The sequence below is a fragment of the Pinus tabuliformis genome, chromosome 9 (assembly GCF_031772625.1).
Source record: "Pinus tabuliformis cultivar Carrire ecotype Pingquan chromosome 9, CPIR1, whole genome shotgun sequence".
Lineage (NCBI taxonomy): Eukaryota > Viridiplantae > Streptophyta > Pinopsida > Pinales > Pinaceae > Pinus > Pinus tabuliformis.
Window position 1 is genome coordinate 1,494,061,676 of NC_142307.1, and position 25,043 is coordinate 1,494,086,718.

A 25,043-nucleotide genomic window follows, 5' to 3' on the forward strand; every position below is an offset into this window, starting at 1 on the left:
CTTATCCTATTTCTTCTTCATTGTGGACATTGAAAGGCTTGGTCACTCTTTAGAAAATCTTTGTATATTGGTGTAATCACTAACATGTGCCACTTTAGAGATGACCTTGATGTGTCTCACAAACAATTTGTTGATGATAGAATATTTATGCATGTCCCTATAACCCAACCAGAAATATTTCTTAATAATGTGTTGTACGATTTCATGGTTGCTTCTAGAATCTCTGTAAACTTATCGAAATTCCAAGTTTTATTTAGTAACATCGTCCCCATATTATTGGTATTTCTTTCATGAAGTACATTACCTACTAATTACCTCGGTGAAACTTTGGTCAATAATTTCCTTGAGACAAAGCATTGCAAAGGTCTCCTTCAAAACTTAAAGGATAAGTATGATGTCTAGACATTCCACTCCCTCCATATCAATCGAAGGATAGCCTTCTTAAAATTTGTCTTGCATTATCTTCTTATCTATATTGTTTTAGCACTTGCTGCCTCAAAATAAATTTTTAAATCTATGAAAATTTTGCAGCAATCCTTGTTCTAAAGAGGAGCTTCTTTGGAATAAAAATGAGGTATTGTATCTTTATATAAGCTTCATCTACCAAAAATGAAAGGGGGTTGGGCTTGATGTATTTGGAAATTTTAGGAAAACCGTAACACTGAAGATATAGGTGGGATGGATTCAAATAGTAGGCGAAATTTAAAATGTTTGCAAGATACATCAATAGTCCCTTTGTCCTTCATATTTAAAATTATACATAACTCATTATAAAATCAAAACTCCTTGTAATTACAAGGATATTGAAATCAATAATCCTTTTTAATTTTATTCTAGGTTCGAGTTACAAATATTATATATATATATATATATATATATAGACCATCATCATTTCACAAAATTTGTTTCACAAGGTAGTTCTTTTTCTCTAGATATTTTTGTGGAAGAGGTACGAGATTTGTTTAGAATATCCTAAACTTATGTTGATTGTAGATTACGGGACCCTTATGTGTAGGTTGGCACATGTGTTGTATTCTTGTCTTGCGTAACAATGGTGGTTGCCTTACATAATCTTGATTTTTTCTTGGAACTAAGGGTTCTGAAATCATACCAGTGGACATGATAGAGGAGGTTAGGAAAGGTAAAGATTGTTATGGTAGGAAAGAGTAGCTAGTAAGTTCACATTTCACTAGGTTACTGGCCCCACGATTGCTTCCATATTTAGTGGGTAGGTGTTTGCAATACGTGTATAGCACATGGAACACTTTGGTGCTTGGTGCAAGTTGGTTCACGATAGCTGGAATTTCATTAGGACAAATCTTGTTGGTCGATACTGTATAGAAATCCGCTGTATCCTTTTGTTTGCACTTAGAATCTACCATGTGGTTTGCATATCTTGGTTTGCAGAATCCACCGTGTGGTTTCCATACTACTCTTGGGAGAACTTTTGCTAGTTTTTGGAAATATGGAAAGGTGTTGTCTAAACAAGTGGTGGTGGTAAATCTCCAAGTAAGCAGTTTTAGCTAAGCCACTTCTAGGGGCTCTCCTTTGCATAAGTTTCGTGCTAGTTATGCCACCAAGATCCCATTGGATGTGGAGAAGAGCGATACAAGTGGTTGATCCTTTCAAGAATGTGTGGGAAGGATGTTGGTGGGATTCAAAGTTTGGAAGCATTGCAATGGAGCTCGTAGTGAATTTATGTTTTGGTAGGAATTGTGAAACTATGTTATGGTGGGAGGTATGTATCCCAGACCGAAGTTGTGGACAGAGGTGACATTCTATAATGTTTTCACTTCGTAATATTTATATTTGTAGCTAAAAGAGTACTTTGACAAATGCTGTGTGACAGAAGGAAATATGGGAAGAATAAAATACATAAGTAAAATATTTGGAATTCTATTACTAGAGTAATAGGATAGAAGGGTCTATCACCTTAATGTAGCTTATGTAGATGAATATAGAAAAAGAAGTATGAAATATGCTTGAGTCTGGATCAAAATAAGGTGTTCTTGGAATAGTAGTTATACAAAAATGTTGGGGGGAATTATCTTGATCAATGGATATAGGAGGTGTACACTATAGTGGAATCGGGTAAATAGATTTCCTCACTTGAGGACTACTTGGTAATATATTTTTGAGGGATGCATACAACAAAAACCATAAAAAAAATCTTGGTGGAAAAGTAGGAGGGCGAAAAATTGTAGAATATAAGATTGGGCTCTTTAAATGCAAAGTGATAGATAAGTGGCTTAAATGTACACTGTGGTGGTGTCAATTTTGATATTTTTGTTTGCAGGATTTTTTCACGTAGTTCGAAGATGAAATAATAGAAATTCATTATGGTGAAGCCACTTCTAGGAGGCCTACATATTATTTCAAATTTTTGGGCATAGAAGGCTCGAATTCGAACTGATCCATTTACATGTCCCATGGCCCCAACTTGCAATTAAGAAGGTTGGTGGTGGTACAAAATTTTTAATTTTGATAACTAAGCAATCTAGTGTGATCATTGGTTTTTCTTTCATTGTTTGGCATCTGCTTATGGTTGAAATGATTCATGGACTTCAACTAATGGGTGTATTGGAAGAATTTTAATCTTTGGTCACATCTGAGCCAACTACGACAATGTCTCGAGAAGACAATCCCTATAGAATAGCCTCAAAGATCTAATTTGTTGATTCTCACGTACTTTCCAGGATCTGTCCATGTAATCCGCTAGACTGGATCCTCACTGTCGGAAGATGGTGTCTTGGATATTCTGGAAGAGTTAACCCTTGACTGTCGATCCTATTTGGTCTAAGAAGGTGGCGTGGGGCCTACACTATGTCATCTAATCACATTGACAAGGAACCTCACAATATTTTGATTGCCTATCTTTGCTTTCAACATGGGGTCAAATGATTATATTACTTGTTCATTTTGTAGTGCGAGGTGTGCTCCCAGGCTAGATTCTGAAAAATTCCAATTGGCTCCCTAATTTAAATTTCGTTGATGTCCCTTAGAAGCATGATTGGTTGAGCATTCTCATGTTAAATATTATCTGAGGGAATTCTAATTTGATAAATGGCATTGGGATCGTTAACTCCATCTGTTATTGTCTACATTGGATGACATGTTCAACTCTATTAGAACAAGCAAGAGACAACCAACCATTTGCATACATATTCGATAATTGAACTAAAAGCTGGAGATACGGTTGCTAGAATCTATATGGAAGGACAATTGATTCTTGATCTAGATATAGATGTGGTGAGGCTCGTAGAAGTCACAGTGGTTGTAGAAAAAGATATTTCCATGAGAAGCAAACAAAACAAAACAAAGGCAGGAAAAATAGGGGGCCATGCAGGTGCAACGAGGGAAGTGGATCATGGAGATACCATCATTGTGAATTATCAAAAACATAGTACATGACCAAAAAGGGGAACAAGGGGCTGATTTGGATAATTAGAGGAGGTCGGGTTGGAAGGGCCACTGTAGGATAATTTTCTAAATAGAAAAAGTAACAAAGAAAAATGTAAGACAACAATTAAGACCATGGAGGAGATACAAAAAATGATTCTATGGGTTGACTTGTATTAGGAAAATGTGCTCAAACCTAGAAATCATATGTTGGTCGAGAGATGGACGTTCATCAAAATAAATGGTGTTTAGATGAAGGAATGGATCCGAATGCATTGGGCAACCCTTCTCGGCTATTGGTTGAAGGTAAGTGTGATGGTCAACAGGTGGTTTGGTTTCCACTTCTAAATGAGGAGGTTGCATAAAAGATTGTTCTCTTGCCCTGGGTTAAATGTCGTGCTTTCCTAGTTCTCGAGAACTAGAAAGTTGGATTTGATCCTATTGTTGAGACACCTAAGGGAAAAATAATTTGGGAAAAAAATATTGGTCTCCCCATAGAATTATGGATGAAGGCTGAAATTTGGGAAATCACCAACAAAAAAAAAAAATATTTTATGTGGAAGAAGGTTTTATGGGATTGATCGATAAGAAAGTATCTTTATTTCTGGTGGAAGTGGATCTACTGAGAGGGCTACTAGCTGCAATCGAAATTTACTAGGCTACCTACTCCATCCGATAACAAGTTCACTGTTGGGGAATCCCTTTTAGATGCATTGAATATTACATCTATTGGCTAATTGTCCTAATTGAAATTGGGCGAGAACTAGGAAGTCAAAGGAGATCACACTAAAAAATAGGCATCGAGGCAAGATGGAAAATTGGTTTTCTCTTGACAGGAAAACTACCTGAAGGATATAGGCCTCAATGGAAAACGATCAATATGAACAACATGATTTGATCCCCTTGGGACAATATTCTGGGAAGGCTCTTGAGTGTACTATTGATGTTGGGGCCAGTGACAATGGAAATCTAATCAAGGAAAAATTAAGTGATGCCCCACTTCAGACTCAAAAAAGAAAAGAAAAGGAAAAGAAATCACTAGCTCTATCAATAAAACAAGTCGAATCTCTCTAATGTCCCCAATCTGCAACATAAATAACCCTGACTCAAACTTGTCACCAATCTCGGTTGATGTGGATCTACAGGCACTGGAGATTAACCTCGGATTAGGACTTGAATGCATGTTTATAAATAAAAACCATATACAAAATAGAGATTCAAAGAATGATGGAGGGTCGAAAAAATTGGATTCCAATCGTAGGAAGGAAAAAGAGACTAAATACGAAAAGATCACTCTCTCTGAGGACATTGAATTTGAAATGAATTATCTGTTCTTTGAAGCACTGCAGGAGACCCTACTACTGTCAATTGATCCGGGGCCTTGCAATGAGTTGAATGAAATAAGGCAGGAAACACTCTACCAGGACCTTAGAGAAGCATATATTGTATCATCCTATTCTCCCTGAGGATAGTGTCATTAAATTTGAGGGGATTGGGATCTGCCAATACAAAAAATTCCTAAAATACCATATCAAATGTAAACATCTGTCAGTAGTCCTCCTTCAAGAAACAATGGTGTCCAAGGAGAAAGCCACCAAGATATTACTCAGGATCTGTCCATCGTGGCATGATTGTGCTACCAACTCTCTTGGAAACTCAGGCAGACTTCTTGCAATCTAGGACCCTTCATGTTTATGTTTTCAGGAATTTAGAACGAATGCTAGTATAGTATTGGCAGGTTACAGACGCATATGGAGAAGAAAATTTCATATTTTAAATATATATGCTCTGTATGATAGCCGAAAGTATCTTTAGGAATCAGTAGACTGATATGGAATCCAGGATATCCATCCACTGATTGTCATTGGCGATTTAAACTTTGCATTGTATGTGGGAGAGTGTTGGGGTCATAGGATAAAATTGGTCTCGTTATCAACATTTTTCACTGATATTCTTAGCTACAAGGATCTTGGACACATAAATCCTATTCCTACGTGCCCAAGATGGCATAAATTGGGTGAGATGGCATAGAAAAAATAATCGATAGATTCTTAGAACAAAACAAATGAAATCATGGACTTTCTTTTCTGATATCTATAACCATGATGCCATCATTCCGGAATGGCAGGATGATCTAGAGGAAATGTAGATATGTTTAAAATTCAATCAGATGTGGGTCAATGAGCCATAATTTCAAGAGTTAGTTATCCATTCATGGATCGGTCCGATCAATCCGAAAATTGTTGATCCCACAGAGGTGGTTATGCAAAAGCTCAAGTGGCCGAAATATGATGTTAGAACATGGATTAAAAACTAAAGGAAAGCTCTTACAAATGAGCTTTTAATAATTAAAAATGAAATCACACTCATGATGGATCTGATTTCCCTTGGTTATTTCACTGAACATCAACATCGATCCATCTTGGATCTAGTGACCAGGAAGGATATAATTCTTAAACTACAAGAATAAGAATGGCGTCAGAAAAGTCGATTAGTATGGATCAAGGGAGCTGATCGAAACACTAAATTTTTCCACAGGGATGCATCCAAAAGGAAACAATTAAAATCCATATGGGAAATTAAAGACGAGACAGGGAACATTCACACCTCGATCAAGGATATTAAAGAGGTTCCACTTCATTATTTCAAAAATCAATATATTGAAAGGGAGGAAGATTTCATGGCCGAAAAAAAAATCAATATATTGGAAGGGAGGAAGATTTCATGGCCGAAAAAATGGAAATGGTCAACTTGTTTTTAGTGATGGTCAATGATCAGGAAGAAATAGTGATGGATGAACAAATCTCCGAAGAGGAGCTACTTCAAACCCTCATGGAGGTGGCCAAGAACAAGAGCCCCGGGCCTAATGGTTGGCATATCAACTTCTTCTTACACTTTTTCGATCTGATGCGACTTGAATTGGTAAAGTTGGTGGAAGTGGTAAGATGTTCCGCTCATATCCTAGGTGTAATCAATTCTACCTTCTTTACACTAATTCCCAATAAATCTATTTCTCTATCTCTCTTGGACTATAGGCCAATTTCACTACATAACTCAATCTAGAAATTGAGGTCCAAGCTAATTGATAATCGTGTTAAAAATATTATTTTCCCTTATATTTCATTTGATAAGTTTGGTTTTTTTTTAACAGGAGGATTCAAGATGTTGTTTCCATTGCCCAATAATGTATTCACTCTGTCAGAAAAAGGAAACTAAATTTTTTCTTATTGAAAATCGACCTCAATCAAGCATACTATTGTGTGTATTGGGAGTTCTTCAACATGATTTACAAAATTGGATTCAAGAACAGGCATGTACAATGGATAATGGCATGCATCACATTGGCTTCTATGGAATTTCTCATTAATGGGGAGCCCACTCAAATTTTCAAAATCCATAGGGGGCTGAGAGAAGGATGTGCATTGTCTCCATTACTATTTATTCTTGTAATGGACACATTTAATAGAGGGATCAATGTCATGAAGGAGGCTGGAGCTATTAAAGGCTGTGGGATATCCAGAAAATAGCCATCTATCACATCTAATGTTTTTGGATGACATCCTATGTGTAGGGTAGTAAAAATATGTGAATGGAAATCCTTCTATAAGATATTTGAGAAATTCAACAAAGATTTCAGGGTTAGAATCAACAAAGATAAGACTGAACTAATTTTTGATGAAGGGGACTCAATGGAGATAATCAAAATTGCCAAATATTTGGGTTGAAGATCTGCTCCTTGTCATAGGGCTTCAAATATTTCGGTTGTTATTTAAAGCCCTGTAAATACAACTTAACAGGACGGGATTGGATTTCCTCCAAATTTGAGAAGGTGTTGTACCATTAGGACCACAAATGGCTAACAATGGGAGGTAGGGTCATTATGATTCTAGTAGTTTTACAAGGCATTCTAGTTTACTCGATGCACAATTTTTATATTCCCCAATCAATCATCCAAAAAATGAATCAATCGTGACTAATTTCGTATGGTCTTGGTTTGGTACAAAAAGAAGGATCCACTTCGCTGGGTTATGTATGATCTCTAGATGTTTCAAGAAGGGAGGCTGGGGCATATTGCACTTTAGAACTTTTAATGTAGCACTTATGGCTTCTAAACTCTCAAGGATCTTTGGCGAACAAGTGTTGTGGAAAAACATAATGTTTTCCAAATACATCGACCAACGTGGATTGGAGGAGTGTATTTTTGCAGGGGCCCCATCGAAATCCTACGTATAGATCATGTGGCAGAATCTTAGACTAGAAATTCCATGGTTATGTAGTAATATCTGTTGGTCGGTTGGTGACGGCTAGAATACCCAAGTGGGGAAGGACTCTATCAAAGGTATGTCAAACAGTCAGTTTCTCTCGGCCCTCATTATCAACCTTCTCAATCAGCGGGGTCTTCACAATCTGGAAATCATTTATAGGGGTTTTCGAATACCACTGTCTTCTCCTACTTGGCCTCATGCTTGGCATATCGGGATGCTGGACTATTTGGGGGGAGAATGAGAAGGGTATTGAAGTCATCTTTGTCAGGATGGAATCTCGTTGTTACAATGTCTGGACAGAATAGTTTAGGGTGGCCATTTATTTAATGGTAGAATTGTGTGTTGGAAGACATTAATTCCAACCACCCACATTAATGTAGTTAGACTGTTCTAGAGAATACAGCAAATATTTCAAAGTGCAGGTTCTAGAATTCATTGACAAATGGGCAAGCTTCCTGAAGAAGCCATCGCCCCATCGAACTCTAGAAAGATCTTTGTCCTGTATAAATATCTGTTCAATCAGCAAATGAATGTAAGTTCCAAGTTCTAAGTTTGAAGTTCTGTGTTTATGTGATCAGCTGTGTGCTCTCTGATATGGTATCGGAGCCAAGTGAGCTATGAGAAGATAGAGCTCAGGTGAGCTACTTGGAGGAGGCCAAGTGGTGAATCACTGCGTGAGGCCAATTGTAGTGCTGAGTGTTTAAGTGAAGTCCTGGAGATATTATTGTGCAGAGAGTGTGAGCGCACGCTGGGTGATAGTTCATTGGTAATTTATTTTGTGTTTGATGTTTGTGTCACTGCAGCTCTAGAGGGCCAATATTGTGAAGGTTAGTCAGGTTGTCTATGCCTAGTGTGTTGAACTGTGATTGAGTGCTTAGAGGAGTCGTTGAGTTGATGTGTTGAGAACTGTCTAGAAGTGTTGATGTCCTACTGTGCGTAGAGCAGTGTGAGAGAGTAGGTAGTGAGTGTTTGACTCTATACCGAGGGTTTCGGCTGTGTCTACTGTGTGAGGAAGAGCGAGCGTTGTGGGAGTGCAACCGATGCATAGATCAAACACTTAAGTGTTGGGCTCGGTGGTGTGTGATACAAACACTTATCAGAAGAGTATGTGGGAGAGTTGTTGCCACCGTATGAGGAGCTAGTGTGGCTTGAAGAGTTGTTGTGCGTGTGCCACCGTGTGAGGAGCCAGTGTGGCTTGAAGCGTCGTTGTGGGTGTGAAGGCTTAGTGTGAAGCCGTAAATCCAAGCCAGTGCTGGACTGTGGCGTTGTGCCCGGTAGAGGTTGTGGCATTGTATGAGGAGTGCGCCTGGCCCAGATTTCTAGTATGCGAGAGTCTTCATTGTTTTCTGAAACTTGTGTGAAGCTGTGTAGAGGATCAGTGGCGTGGAGGAGCCGCCTTGAGAAGCAACAAGCAAAGGCTGAGGAGAAGTGGACTGTAGAATCTGTAGTTCATCGAAAAGTGTGTGGAGAATGCTGGCGTGGGGACCGTGATGTGGTTACTTTGTAGTGAAGGGAGATTTACAGTGAAGGGAGATCTGCCAGATGGATTTTCTGTGAGGAATTGAGCGTTGTTGTTGCTTTTTGTTCTTCCTATTTTTCGAATTTTGCAAAAAAAAAATCTATTTGCAGTGGGTAAATGCTCTGGTGAAAGGAAAATTGGCTGAAGCTACTATGTAAGAGACTATTGAATGTGATTGTGGTGTGAAGGAGGAGAGAGCCGTTGTAGATCTCGGTTGTAGTCATTGTGTGGCAGAGTAGATACGTCTTGACCAAACTGAGGTGTGTTTCGGTTTCGACTGAAGCTCTGGAGCCTTCATTGGTACAAGTTGTGCAAATTATTTTGAATTTGACTCTATGGTAGAGTGATGGGTCAATAGAGGAGACAGTCTTAGAGAGAATTGAAATGGGTGAAGAGAAAGAATGAAATGGCAATAGTTGCAGAAGAATATGAAATGCTTCAACCAAAAGTAGATCTGAATCAGATAGAAGAATTTGAAGACACTGATGCAATACTGAAACGGTTAATGCCATTTTTGCCAATTTTCTCAGTTAAAAATTTTAAACCTTGGGCAATAAAAATAGAGGGATTGTTTGGTTCAGTAAATTTATGGCAATTTGTTCAAGGAATTTCCATAAATGCCATTGATAAAAGTAAAGGTGCAATAGCATTGTTTCTCATCATATCAACTTTAGATGAAAATATTTTGTCTAATATTTTGTATGAATTTGGTGAAATATGTGATGCAAAAATATTTTGGGATATTCTTGAAATGAAATACAGTATGGAGGGTAGTGAGAAAGCTGAAGTTGATGAAGGTGTTGTAGCTAAAAGTGATTGTGTTGAAAGCATCATAGCTGGGATTAAGGCTGAAAGTATGTCTTTAGCTGACAATAGAGTAGTATGTGATATTAAGGAAACTCTCTGTGATGCAGAGATTTATGAAGTCAAATTTGATGACAATTATGTATCTCATGATGAGTCGTTCAATATGATGCATGAAGAGAATCTTATTGATGAGTTGTTGTTTGGTGAGAAGAGTTGCCTATCTCCATACACAAATCAAATGTAGGACAACATGTTTGCAGCAACAGAATTGACAAAAGAGGTTGAAGACATGAATCAATCAACTATGTCACCAAAGAAAAATGAAGGAAGCAAAGCTCTTTCCAAAGAGCACGATGACAAAAATCAATATGGTTCTGTTTATGAATCTAACATTGTTTTTGAGTGTGCAGATATTGACAATCAGAAAGAAGCAACAAAACTTGAAGAAATTGCAAGCATTAAGGACAAGTATAAGTCTCAAGAACGTGAAGCAATGTCGAATATGAAGAATGTTAACCTACAATCATGAAAGGAGAAACTCAATCACTATCTTATGACAAGAAAGGTGAAAATGAAACTGCAGTAGCAAAGGAAAAGGAACAAGCATGGACCCTTTAACAAGAAGGCAAAAATGAAATGTTTTATTGTAAGCCTAGCTGAGACTTAGACCAGTAGGCATGTCAATTAAGAGTATGTTTACAGTGTCTTATATATTTTTCATATGGTTGGAATTAAGGGGGAGTGTTGGAAGACATTAATTCCAACCACCCGCATTAATGTAGTTAGACTGTTCTAGAGAATACAATAGATATTTGAAAGTGTAGGTTCTAGAATTCATTGACAAATGGGCAAGCTTCCTGAAGAAGCCACAACCCCATCGAACTCCAGAAAGATCTTCGTTCTGTATAAATATCTGTTCAATCAACAAATGAATGTAAGTTCCAAGTTCTAAGTTTGAAGTTCTGTGTTTATATGATCAGTTTTATGCTCTCTGATATTGTTGCCTCTGAAGTGTATTAACGTATCACCTCCTACATCCAATCACTACCCTATGCCAATATATCTCTACACTTATGGAGTTGGGAAGTTCCTCTTAATATCTTATGCTTATCTTGGATAGTATTGCACAACCACATCTTAACCTGGACCATATTTCTGAAGAAAGGCTTTGTGGGCCTTGGCAAATGCTCCCTTTGTAGGTCCGATATGGAAGATTTCCTACATCTTTTCATACCATGTTGCATCTAGGACAATTTCTCCTCTCTCTTGGGGATCTAGATTGATCATGATAAATCTTCTATTCTCACTTGGATTTGCTCTTGGGAACACCAAGGAAAAGCATATAAGGTTATTCCTCTATATGTTTTATGGGGCATCTAGGATACTCAAAATTAATATATCTCCGAAGATATTTCCCCTGATGCACATTTCCAGGATATTGGTCCCTGGATTCCCAAGGACTCTCCCAAGTCTATTACATTTGTCTATTTGGCCAACACATTCCCGATATTCTATTTCGATGGGGCTTCAGCTGACGGGAGTTGCAATTGCGGTTCCTCTCTCCATATTGAGCTTGTTACAATACTCCATTTTCGGTGGTTTGGAGGTAATGGGGATACTTGTAGGGCTGAAATGTTCACTTTATGGGGGTGCCTTACAAGTTTCCCTATGGCTCATCATTGACAAAATACTGATAGTTGGGGACTGAGTTACCATGATTCGCTAGATTCAAGAGAGGAATGCTTTGGAGGTACCCTATCTTTGCAACTGGATGTAGAGGATTTGGGATTTAAAGCCTCTCTTCTGTAAGATAACTTTCCAACATGTCTACTATTATTCCATCATTTTAAACATTTGAAACTGTTAGCTATAAATAATTATTGCTTTAATAGTGTAAAAAGGATTGGATTGAGTAGATTTTCTTGCAATGCATTGTATCGCATTACTTGTGGGAAACACGATATCAAGTGAAATGAGGCGAGGTTTATCTTCCAAGCGAGGTCTCCTCGATCATGTCTGAGTACTGTAATACACTCGATGATCGCACCGAATACTGTAATACACTTGATGTTGATGTTTTGCGTGCTAAGAAGCATAGTATTCTTATCTTTTTTTTAGACATCGGTATCTTAACGCGTTGAAAAACAAAAAGAAAAAAAAAACGAGACAGCAATATTTCTTTGTCATACATCTGTCTTTCAATAGAATATATATATATATATATGAAAATATATATATATATATATATATATATATATATATATATATATATGAAAATATATATAATTGTTTTTCCGTATTTACTTAGGAAATATAGAGTTTTATATATATCATAATCTCACTCCTCGCCTTAATTTTTACATAAAAGTATCTTGTAATCAACATATGTAGATGGAAAGAACTCCAAAAGACTTTTGCACGTAGAGAAAGTTGATCCTTCGGCGCCTTAGTTCTGATTGAGAACAACATTGTCTCAGTTTTTATAATGTTCTCAATGTCTCAATTTTTATAATATCATTATAATATATATATTTACTATAAACTTTATACTTTGAAATTTATATATTTATTATTATGTATATATTTAAATATTTAAACGAATAATATTTCAATACAATCTTCATAAAACTTGGATTAACATTAGTTAGTTCATAAATTAGAATCTTTTCTTTAAACACAAAGCCTGTAACCAATCTTCATGCTTTAAGCTATTATTAAAAAGGTTAGAAGCGAGTTTATGACATTCAATCATGTGTTTTTTTTCGCATTTGGTCAGTGTTAACTATGGCTTTGTTCTGGATTTTTAAGTTTCGGCATAGGTAAAAGTTTTGTGTTTATTTTTAAAAGCTTGGTGCTGATTTTACATTAATTTTCTTTTTTTTTTTTTCTAATTTTAATATTTTTTTTAATCTAGTTTGTGTTAGATATTTGAAGTTAAGGAAAACGATCTTGTCAATAACTAATTTACAGCTTGTATGAAGATTGATTATGTACATCTATTTCACTTATTTCCAAGTATAGAAACTTTGAAAGATTAGTTTCCTTGTAGGTATTACTGAAGAGTATTTTTAATAATTCACTTCCTCAAGATTACTCTCAAATTAATTTATTTCTTTACAAATATTTGAGATAATTTATTTCCTTTGAGAATATTTTGATGAATTACAAATTCAAGAAATATTTTAAAATTTTTAACCACCCGCTAGGTCTACAATTTCTCTAGATTATCTACTTCTTCCAACAATTATAACAAAGTTGAAGGGTTAGAGACTGAAGTTTTTGAAAAAGAAAACCAAAGATGTTTATTGATAGGGTTGTTGAAAGTTTGATAGGTAATTGGTGTAGTGATTTTTTATGCAAATTACTTTCATGTTAGGATTTCTAATGAAATCGTTTTTTGTAAAAGAAATTGATCTATATATTTTTTTTATCACATCTTCATGTTCTATATTTCTTAAAAATAAATCTTGAATAGCATTTTGATGTGAGTTTTTGAGAAAAGGTTTATTTTGAATGTTTATAAATATATGTATTCGTCTAATAAATATTTTGAATATATTTTTGATCAAGGTTAAGAAAAAATGATAAATTAGAAACCATATTAAAATCTGTATTAAAATGATAAATACTAAATCATAAAGTATTAAATTAAAATGTTCATTTATGTAAATCATTTTTCTTATTAAGATTTTTTTACTCATCTCAAGGATGAATTTATCTACTTTTATTGTTCATGTAAGAGCAAGATTGTTAGTCATTTTATGTTAAAATGAAACTATAAGAATTTAGGAACATTTAAATTTTAATTTGAGATTCCATGCCGGCTCAACCTATTGTCAAAGATAAATTAATTATGTGTAAAAAGAAAGATGATTTAAAAAAAATTAACTTTAAGGAAATATTTCATATTTCAATACTCATACAAAAGAAATAATTGAAAGTAAATAAATTCAATCATTTTTCCAGTATAAATTTATTTATGCATTTAAAAATACAATTTAAACCATGAAGCCATGTATCAAAATAATTTAAAGTAAAAAAATTCAACCATTGTGCTAGTATAATTTTTTTTTATGCATTTAAAAGTACAATTTGAACAATAAAACCACATATCTATCAAGTATCAAGCATTGGGAAATATCAAATTATTTTCACCTCTTGCATTCTAATCTTTGCACATCAAAACATTTGATCTCTCTCAACCGTTGTTAAAATTGTGGTTAATCTAATCTATATAAATACATCAAATTAGTTTAGACTTAAACATGTTATCTTCAAAAGTATACATATATTTTCAATATTTTAAATGTATTCCTATTTTACAAATGAATTATTGAGACGAGAGGCTCATTCTACAGCCTAGTATGATGTGTAACCTTGTTCCTCCAGCATGATATCTGTCATCAAAGTTGAAATTTGTTCCCGCGATGTGTAACCCTGTCGTCATCAAAGTTGAAATTTTACTCATATCAACCAAAAAAAAATAAAAAATAAAAATCTAAATATAGAAAAAAAATCCATATTTAAGATAAATCTATACCGATTATAAAATTTCTAAAAATATTAATCCTCAACACTTAAAACTATTCAAATTAAAATTTTTTAAAAGTATTCAAATTAAAAAATTGCATGAATCAATTTTATAATCGAATATAAAATTTCTAAAAATTTCTAAATCATCTATTAAGCTTTCTTAATTATTACATATGGTAATTAACACGGACAATTTACCTAAAAATAATGACATATGATATACTGACTGACTTATATACAATTGATGTATCTCGTTTAACTGACTGTAAATAAGATTTACGTGTCTTGGCTTCATCCTACGCGTAACTGGATGTTTTAATTTAAAAATTCAAGTCAAAATCTGTAATATTAAATTACAAGCTGTTTTTTTGTAAGGTTGGTATTATATTACATATTGAATAGGTTTATATTTTTCATCCAGGAAAGATTTGAATGGAACGAAAGTCCGATGGCGATGAGTCATCTAGGTTGTAAATTTCAAACTTGTGAAGTGAAAGAGACTTGAGCCGTGTGATATTAATAGATAGTCTTCAGCCATGAATTAACTTGTCGATCATTGCGATACATTTATTTGTCAATGATTGACCCATGCGATATTAATAGACCGTCTTTGCCCATACATTAATTTTGAGTTAAAAAAATAATGGAGAAATGTTTATATAGTTGTAACGCATCTTCTTAGTTTAGGATTTGTTCCTAGAGTTTAGGACGTTGTTTACAACTACCTAATTTTCAGTGATGTATTTAATATTGTAATATTTATTTGATGTAATGTAGAGTGAACGAGAGAGAGAGTCTCCTCTTTGTTTGAGTGCAGTCTCCCAGGTGCTGTACACACCTGTGAGCTGCAACTTCTTCATTTAATTCAAAGTTTGATTTTTATCTTGGTATCAGAGCTTAGGTTAGAGATAGCCTCAATTTTTTTTTAGGGATGTATCATTAGTTACATATCTGTAGTGGTAGGAGTCCATGTAAATGTCTTTGTGTGATCAGGTGGAACTGCAGTAACACTTGGAGCGAAGGGTCTCAGATGACTGATCATCTCTGAGCCGAAGAAAGGGTTGGAGCAGCTGGCGCGGATTTTTTTGCAGACAGTCGTGCCAATCCAGAACAAAACAGAAGAGCGTGAGTTTTTAAAGAATAGACACGCCCATTGGCGCGGGTTTTAGGTTGATAAGCGCGCCAATGAAATTGTAACTGAATTGGCGCGGATCTGTGGCTGTTAATCGCGCCAATTTTCGTGCACATCGTGAATTTTTCTTTACTGCGATTGGCGCGGATTTGTAGTTGTTCAAAGCACCACAGAACCAACCTCTTTCTCTCTGGAAATCTGCAATTTTTCGTTGCAGATCGGAGTTGCCTGGTGGTGGCACATGGAGATTTCTACTCGGTGGCAGCATATTTGATTTGCCGGGTGGTGGCGAATTGAGGTTCCTTGATCTGCTCGGAGGTAGCAAATCGGACTTGCCCGGTGGTGGCGAATTGGGGTTCCGTGATCCTCTCGGTGGTAGCAGATCGGACCTGCCCGGTGGTGGCGAATTAGAGCTCTGTGATCTACTCGGTGGAAGCAGATCAGTTTTTTGCCCGGTGGTGGCGTAGTGCACCTCCCTGATCTGTTCGGTGGAAGCAGATCATCCTTGCCCGGTGGTGGCGTGTTGGAGCTTGTTTGTTGATCTGTTCGATGGTAGCAGATCGGTTTTGCCCGGTGGTGGCACAGTGAAGTCCCTGATCTGTTCGGTGGTAAAAGATCGGACTTGCCCGGTGGTGGCACAGTGAAGTTCCTGATCTGTTCAGTGGTAGCAGATTGGACTTGCCCGGTGGTGGCTGATTGGAGTGTTCAGTTGGGCAAAAATGAACAACAGTATAAAATCATACCTCCACGAGTCTGGCAAACTCGATGGATCGAATTTCTCCAACTAGAAATTCAAAATGCAAACTTTGCTGGAGAGCATAAATGCATGGGCGATCGTTGAGGGAAATGAGCCGAGATCTGGAACAACGACCCAAGAACAAGACTGGGATAAAAGAGAAACGAAAGCAAAAGTTGTACTGAAGATGTCCGTTAAGGACAATATTATCCCACATATAAGAGATTCCAAGTCGGCCGTTGATATATGGACAACGATCAAGAACCTGTACGAGACTCAGAATACAAATCGTGTTCTGGCACTCAAGGGAAAACTGTTTGCATTGAAGATGGGCGAGAATGAGTCCGTTGGTGGATTCATGGCCAGAGTCAAGGATCTGAGAGAAAAACTGGGAGCTATTGGAGAAAAGGTGTCCGACTCAGATCTAGTCACACTCACATTGAACAGAATGACTGATGAATATCAGACGTTTATCTCAGGGCTGTCAGCGAGGGAGAAAGCCCCTTCATTTGATGAGCTGACAGCGATTCTGCTCCAGGAGGAGGAGCGACGACAGAATCTGAAAACTCAGAGCAATGACCTAGCTCTGATGGCGAAGAGGCGACAGTACAGAGGAAAGCAGCACCAACACCAACATCAGCACCAGCAACTGCAGCAACAGCAGCAGAAGGGAGCCAACTCTTTTCAAAAGAGATCATTCAGAGGTATGACTGATAATTATGTTAAGAGATGTTTTTATTGTGGGAAACCTGGTCATCAAATTAAAGAATGCTATAAGAGGCAGGCGGATGAAAGAAGAGGCAAACAGAGGAAACACCACGACTGTTTTGCTGGAGAAGAGGAGGACCACAGCCATGATCCTCTACTATTCACAGTCGATTATGCTCTTTCAGCATCAAAGGGAGATGAGGACGACATATGGTATGTCGACTCTGGTGCACCCTCACATATGATCGGTAAGAAGGACTGTTTTGAATTTCTTGAAGAATCTGCATGTGGATCAAAAATTTATCTAGGTGATGACAGTGGGTATGAGATCAAAGGATATGGAGATATTCCTGTGAAGCTACCTAGTTGTGACATTAAACATCTTAAAAATGTATTATATGTTCCAGGAATTAAGAAAAACTTGATCTCTGTCTCAATGATTACAGACCAGGACATGCAGGTGCAATTCTTTAAGAATGGTTGTGTCATTAAGGATAGCCAGATGGAAACAGTTGCAACAAGAGTGCGCGTGGGGAATTTGTATAGATTGGATGCAAAGAGTATGCCACGACAAGCAATGGTTGCAGCTGGATCAACAGTCGAAAATCTCTGGCATCAGAGATTTGGACATCTCAATTTGCAAGACCTCATCTTACTTCAGAAGAAAGGTATGGTCGATGGACTCCCTGTTTTTCATAATGTCAAGCTGGAATGTGATGGATGTGCATTAGGGAAAATGCATAGAGAAGAGTTTTCTTTGCATGTTAACAGAAAGGAAAGGGACATCCTAGAACTAGTGCATACAGATATTTGTGGCCCTATGCAAACTAGATCGTTGGGAGGTGCATATTATTTTCTGTTGTTTACAGATGATTGCACTAGGTTTTCATGGGTGTATTTTTTAAGTAAAAAGAGTCAAGCCTTTCGGTACTTTAAAGAGTTCAAATCTATGATAGAGAACCAAACAGGAAAGAGGATAAAGATTCTCCGCTCGGACCAAGGGGGAGAATACAGGTTAGGAGAGTTCATGAACTTCTGCAAGCAGCATGGGATTATGCAGCAATTCACAGTGCCACACACTCCACAGCAGAATGGAGTAGCAGAACGCAAGAACAGAACTCTTGTGGAGTGCGCGAGAAGTATGCTTTAAGGTAAGGGATTATTGAATGGTCTTTGGGCAGAAGCCATTAATATTGTTGTTTATTTAAAGAATAGGAGTCCTACTAAATGTCTAGGATTCAAAACCCCCTTTGAAGCATTGTTTGGACTCAAACCAGCAGTTAGTCATCTAAGAATATTTGGATCTAAAGCTTATGCTCATATACCAAAAGCAGATAGAAAGAAGTTAGACCCAAAAGCCTTGAAATGTATATTTGTAGGATATGGCACAGAGTATAAGGCATACAAGTTATATAATCCAGTGACTCATAAAGTTTTTGCAAGCAAAGATGTTATTTTTCATGAACAGACTGAAGATGGAAAGGAAGACTCTAACAGTGATAGCCACATTCCATTGCTGATAGAGATGAACAGTGATGAAGATGAAGAGCAGGAGCAGGAGCAGGAGCAGAAACAGGAAGAAGTAGCAGTAGATAGTGTAATAAGTGATGATGCAGGCCCGGAAAGTGCTGAAACAGATAGAGTTGAGGTAAGTCCTCTACCTAGAAGATCAGGTAGGAAGACTAGACTACCTGAAAGATTGAAAGGCTATGTTTTAATGTCCAAAATTTTAAACATTGTAGAACCTTCAAACTAAGAAGAAGCAAGTAAATCAGATGAATGGAGGGCTGCAATGCATGAGTAAATTGAATCAATATATAGAAACCATACTTGGGATTTAGTTGAGTTGCCTGAAGGAAAAATCCCCATAGGTTGTAAGTGGCTATATAAACCTAAGATAAATGCAGATGGGAGTGTAGAAAAATTCAAAGCTAGACTGGTAGCAAAGGGTTACTCACAACAAGAAGGAATAGACTTCGATGACACCTTTGCCCCTGTAGCTAAACTAAATACAATTAGAATGCTAATTTCTTTAGCAACAAAACATAAATGGAAGCTACACTAGCTAGATGTTAAGTCTGCATTTCTGAATGGAGAATTAAAGGAAGAAATTTATTTAGTACAGCCTCCTGGTTTTGTGAAAAAGGGGCAGGAGCATTTAGTGTGTAAATTGCATAAAGCACTTTATGGTTTGAAACAAGCACCCACGTCATGGTATGAGAAAATTGATTCATTTTTTATATAGCATGGTTTTCGTAGGAGCCTCAATGACCCAAACCTGTATACCAAGATAAATAAACAGAGGCAAATCATTTTGATTTCTTTGTATGTGGATGACATGATTATAACAGGAAATGCAAATAATTTGATCAAAGAAATCAAGCAGCAAATGTCACAGGTATTTGAAATGAAAGACCTTGGAGATCTTCATTATTGGCTAGGTTTGGAGGTATGGAAAGATTCTGGTCAAACTTTTCTAACTCAAGGAAAGTATGCCAGAACCTTGTTGGAAAGATTCAGAATGGAACAGTGCAAAACAACAACAACACCATTGCAGCAGAATCTCAAGTTAAGCAGTGATGATGGCACAAAACAGGTGGATGCCACTTTGTATAGACAGCTAGTGGGAAGTTTGATATATCTCACGACAACTAGACCTGATCTGGCATATTCTATTAGTGTGCTGAGCCAGTTTATGTCCAAACCACTTGAAAGTCACTGGATTGTAGCAAAATGTGTGTTGAGGTACCTTAGTGGTACTTGTAATTATGGTATTTTATACACTGACATTTATGATGTTACTTTAGCAGGTTATTCAGATTCTGATTGGGCAGGTGACCTGGATGATCGTAGATCCATCACAGGTTACGCATTTAGTATTGGATCCGGGGTTATTTCGTGGAGTAGCAAAAAGCAAAGTACTGTAGCATTATCATCATGTGAAGCTGAGTACCAGGCGTTGTGTGCAGCTACATGCGAAGCCATCTGGTTGAGGAGATTGCTTAGCGATGCAGGTGAAGGACAGAAAGAAGCAACCAGCATCAAAACTGACAACCAGAGCACAATAAAGCTTGCATACAATCCAGTTTTCCATAAAAATACTAAACATATTGACACTCAGTTTCATTTTGTTCGAGAAAAGATACAGTCAAAAGAAATATGTGTGGAGTATTGTAACACTTGTGATAATTTAGCTGATATTTTTACTAAGCCTCTAGGTAGAGTAAAGTTTGAGTTATTTAGAGGGATGTTAGGAGTGCAGAATAACCCTTTCTCCATTAAGGGGGGGGAGTTAAAAAAATAATGGAGAAATGGTTATATGGTTGTAACGCATCTCCTTAGTTTAGGATTTGTTCCTAGAGTTTAGGAGGTTGTTTAAAACTACCTAATTTTCAGTGATGTATTTAATATTGTAATATTCATTTGATGTAATGTAGAGTGAACGAGAGAGAGAGTCTCCTCTTTGTTTGAGTGAAGTCTCCCAGGTGCTGTACACACCTGTGAGATGCAACTCCTTCATTTAATTCAAAGTTTGATTTTTATCTTTTTGTCCATCATTGCATATGGTTTAAGGTAGCCATCACTTAATTTTTCGTAATCGCCTATAGTTCATACTTTAGGTGGGCGATAGAATGATTTTACAACAATGCCCATAGTTTAAGGTGTTTTGGTTCTTATGGGGCAAATTATGGTTTTATCTATCTTATTGGAATGTAGGTTATTTATATAGCTTAAGGTGGTTTGTTTTCTTTTTCCAGAAGAAAAAAACAACAATTAACATATTAATATAATATGTTGCAAATACACTCTGAACAAAAACTAAACTATAGGATCGTCAAGGATCTGCAGATAGCAAGGTGCTTTGCTTGCTATGGGGCAGATTATGGTTTGATCTACCTTATTGGAATGTAGGTTATTTCCGTAGTTTCCAATAGCAAGGATCGTCAAGGATTTGCAAATAGCAAGGTGGTTTGCTTGTTATGGCGCGGATTATGGTTTTATGATTTATCTACCTTATTGGAATGTAGATTATTTCCATAGTTTCTAATGCATGACCTTCCACTACAAATCGCCTTTCAGAGTTTATGCGAGAAAACAGGCTGCTGAATTTCCAAAGTTGGGGCTCTCATGAACGTTTTCTAGTAACTAAGTTGGGTCATATCAATCACCTGTCCACGATTACACCACAGACAGCTCTGAATTTCCAAAGTTGGGGCTCTCATGAACGCTTTCTACTAACTAAGTTGGGTCATATCAATCACCTGTCCACGATTACAGCATAGAGTTAGTTGGGTCATATCAATCACCTGTCCACGATTACACCACAGACAACTCTCTTTGTCACTTGTTAATTTAAAAATTCCAATGATTGTGTCAAAATTAACTGTATTTTGCATATTTAATTTTTAATGTTTTTGTTTTGTTTACACATATGTTTAACTGTAAAAAAAATATAATTATAAAAGGTTATAATAATTAAAGACAATTTTCTCCCGAAGATGAGAGAGCTTCGAGGTGACATGGTTAGTACCAAGACGATAATTACCGTCGCCCCCCAACATGCTCAAGGTAGGGGTACAGTGTCCTCAGCCATGAATGCATGGTCAGGGGGTTGGCAAGGTGGCAAAGGGAGGAATAAGGCAGGGTGGCAGAGAAGGTAATGGCGTGGCATAGAAGGGAATGGCATCCGACACGCTAGGCATGAGAAATTTGTAGCGTTGAAGGAAGGCAACTCAGAGCGGAAGAAAGGCAGAGGCACCTTGTCTACGGGTTTGCAACGACTCTCGGGTACCTAGTTCGGTCTTGCTCTTGTACCATTTCTCTACTATGGTTGGGTTCCTACAGCGATAACATGCGCTAGTGGGGGTTTCAATGTGGGGAAGGGAGAGGCAAGAGGTCGTCCCAATGGGGCTTAGCACTGTCAGGGAGAAACAAGGGGAGGAAAGGGAGGGCCATGGCCCGACTCTGCGTTTTGTTTATATTGCTTTTAAGCCAGAGTCTTGGCAATGGCATGGATAATGTTGGGTCGAGCAGAGATACAGGCCCCTACCTAGTTGCTCAGACCAGGGGTATAGGGGATAACGGGCATGTCATGTCTCGGGGGCTGAGTGGTGCTGGAAGAGGTAGGAAAGAGTCACGGGTAGGGGGTCAGGACATTAGCTATGTCAGTAATTCGTTGAGAAAACCCTGGCATTTGCATATGCATGGTAGCAAGGGCGCAACTAGGGACCCTAGGCGGTATAAGGGACAGAGGGGCAAGCATAACCTTGGCAGAAAACTACTGGCTGAGGGAGTTGCATGCGGGTATGATAACAAACGCAGAGCTGGGCTCCAGACGGGCTTGAAGGCTTGGCTCCAGCTGCAGTGGGATGACAAGAAATTACACCACGAAAAGGGCGAGGGGCACTGTGAAAAGCTGGCAGAGTCATGCTTGAAACCCAATTCTCGTGACTACTTGTGGGCATTGGGATACCTTAACCCGCAGCAAACAAAGTAGGGCAGAGAGGCGAGGCATGAGCAGTTGCATCGGGATCATGTGAATGGTTTGATGAACCTAATGTTGTTTGACTGTCCACAAGGCAACATAGAATAGGGTATGGCTCCAACAAAGAGAGGGCATGGACATGGCAGTAGGGGCCCAACCCTTGGGCAGCCAACAGACCGAGCACGATGGAAGGCCACAGGGACTGTAAGCCTACGGAGCACCTCATACTAGAGGCTTTCGTGACTTACCGGGATGAAACAGATGAAGGTATCTATAAGTTGATTGACGACTGGGAAGCTAACATAAAATAGGAAAGGGAACCAGGCGAGGAGATTGAAGTCTGGAGGATGATGGTGCGAGACCTAGGGAATACACAAGGTAGAATTACGCAATTCAAACACACCTTGTACTTGTACTTCTTGATGAAAAGTTTTCTTGGCCAAGCGACGAAACAAATTTCTGTGGGGATGGTAGTCATAATGCAGGGCTTGTCCAGTTATAAAAAAGACATGCAGAAAAACTTATTTTAGTTGCACAAATAGGTCATTAGGATGGATCGTATTGACCGTCACATCCCATGCATCGTGGAGTTGTATGGAATGCTAGAGGCAACTGCGGAAGATCTTACTCATGTAGCCTTTGACTCTAAGGAGCAGACTATCAAGGAATACTAGTTTCATTATGCTTAGTTTTTGTTTATGCTGGTAGCTTTTAAATTCTCTGTTGCATATGTCAGTTGTTATAGTTATATAGTATTTGGACACGAAACTGAGACTTATCTAGCCATGCTAGAAAGACTGAAGCAATTTTGTTTTTGGATGGCGTATAACTGGTGGTCAATAGACTCGGTTTCCCCTTTGGGTGAGTTGAGGCCACTAGATAAAATTATGTGTAAATTTACCTTATATATATAACAGAAAATGGATAGATCTGCCAAGCTTTACAAAAAAATAATTAAAGACAATTTTGGAAAATGATTAGTTCCTAAGATAAACCATATGAGAAAGTTAAAAAAAATATATTTTAATAATATTTTATATTATATTTAGAAATAAGAATATGGAAAAAAATATTTAGATAAAAATACGGAAGTATTACGTGTTAAAAAAAGTTAATGTTAAAATAATGAATAATCAAATTATAATGTTAAATAGTAATGTTAAGCAATATATCTGTTCTTAATTTCGTAAGATCTTAAATTTCTGAGGCTTGGATACATGATGATTTTTTATGTACTTTGAATACCAGAAAAAGCTATTAAATATTTAGCTAAAATTTATTTGTAAAAATTTTAATTATTATAACTTAATAATTTAGAATAATCTAGTAAATTAATTTAAATCGAGCATAAAACTATTAAATATTTATTATCAAATATTTAGTTAAAATTTATTTGTTAAATTTTTCTCAAACTTTATAATTATTATAACTTAATAATTTACAATAATCTAATAAGTTAATTCAATTCTAGCCGAAACATTCGTATTCATAGATTGTATAATAGTATGGATTAGTAGATTATCTAAGTTAATTCAAATCTAGCAGAAACATTCGTATTCATAGATTGTATAATAGTATAGATAAGTAGATTATGTTAGAGGATATTCTATTCAACAATTGAGTTGTTGATTTTTATATTTTTAGGATGATAAAGGTCCTAACTTACATTAAAAAAAAAATTAAATTTTTATTATTGTATGTATAATTAAGTTAGATTTATTTAATTCTGTATTTATTATTTGTATGGATCAGGGGTAAATTTTATAAGTGTACAATTTGAAGAATTGTTTATATCTTGAGTGATTTGATCTTTTTCGATATATAATAAATAAAAAATTAAATAGATCTAAGTTACTTCCAATTACAACCAATAATATTTTATTTTTTATACTATCAATATAATATATATGTTTAAAATAAATTTCACACTTCAAAATTTACATATTTATTATTATATATATGTTTAAAAATATAAACCAATAGTGTTTCAATACAATCTCTTTGAACTTGAATTAACACTCCCAGGTTCATAAATTGGAATCTTCTCAATAAACACAAATCTTGTAGGCATTTTTCATGCATTGCGCTATTGTTAAAAAGATTAGCATGAGCTTCTGCCTTTCCATGTTTTTCTTTTTTTTTCGTATTCGGTCATTGTTAACTCTGGCATTGTTCTCTATTTTTACGTTTGGCTATTATTAAAAGCTTTGTGCTGACTTTTAAAAGCTTCATGCTAACTTTACGTCATGTTTTTTTTTTGCTTTTTGCTTATCTTAGTATTATGTGTTTTGCTTTTTTCTTATCTTTATATATATTTTTTAATCTTGTTGAATGTTTTGAGTGAAGGAAGATGATGTTGTGAAAAATTAATTTGTAATTTTCAAGAAGATTGATTATGCATATTTAATTTTAAGTATGGAAATTTATTTCATTTATTTTTAAGTATGGAATTAAATTGA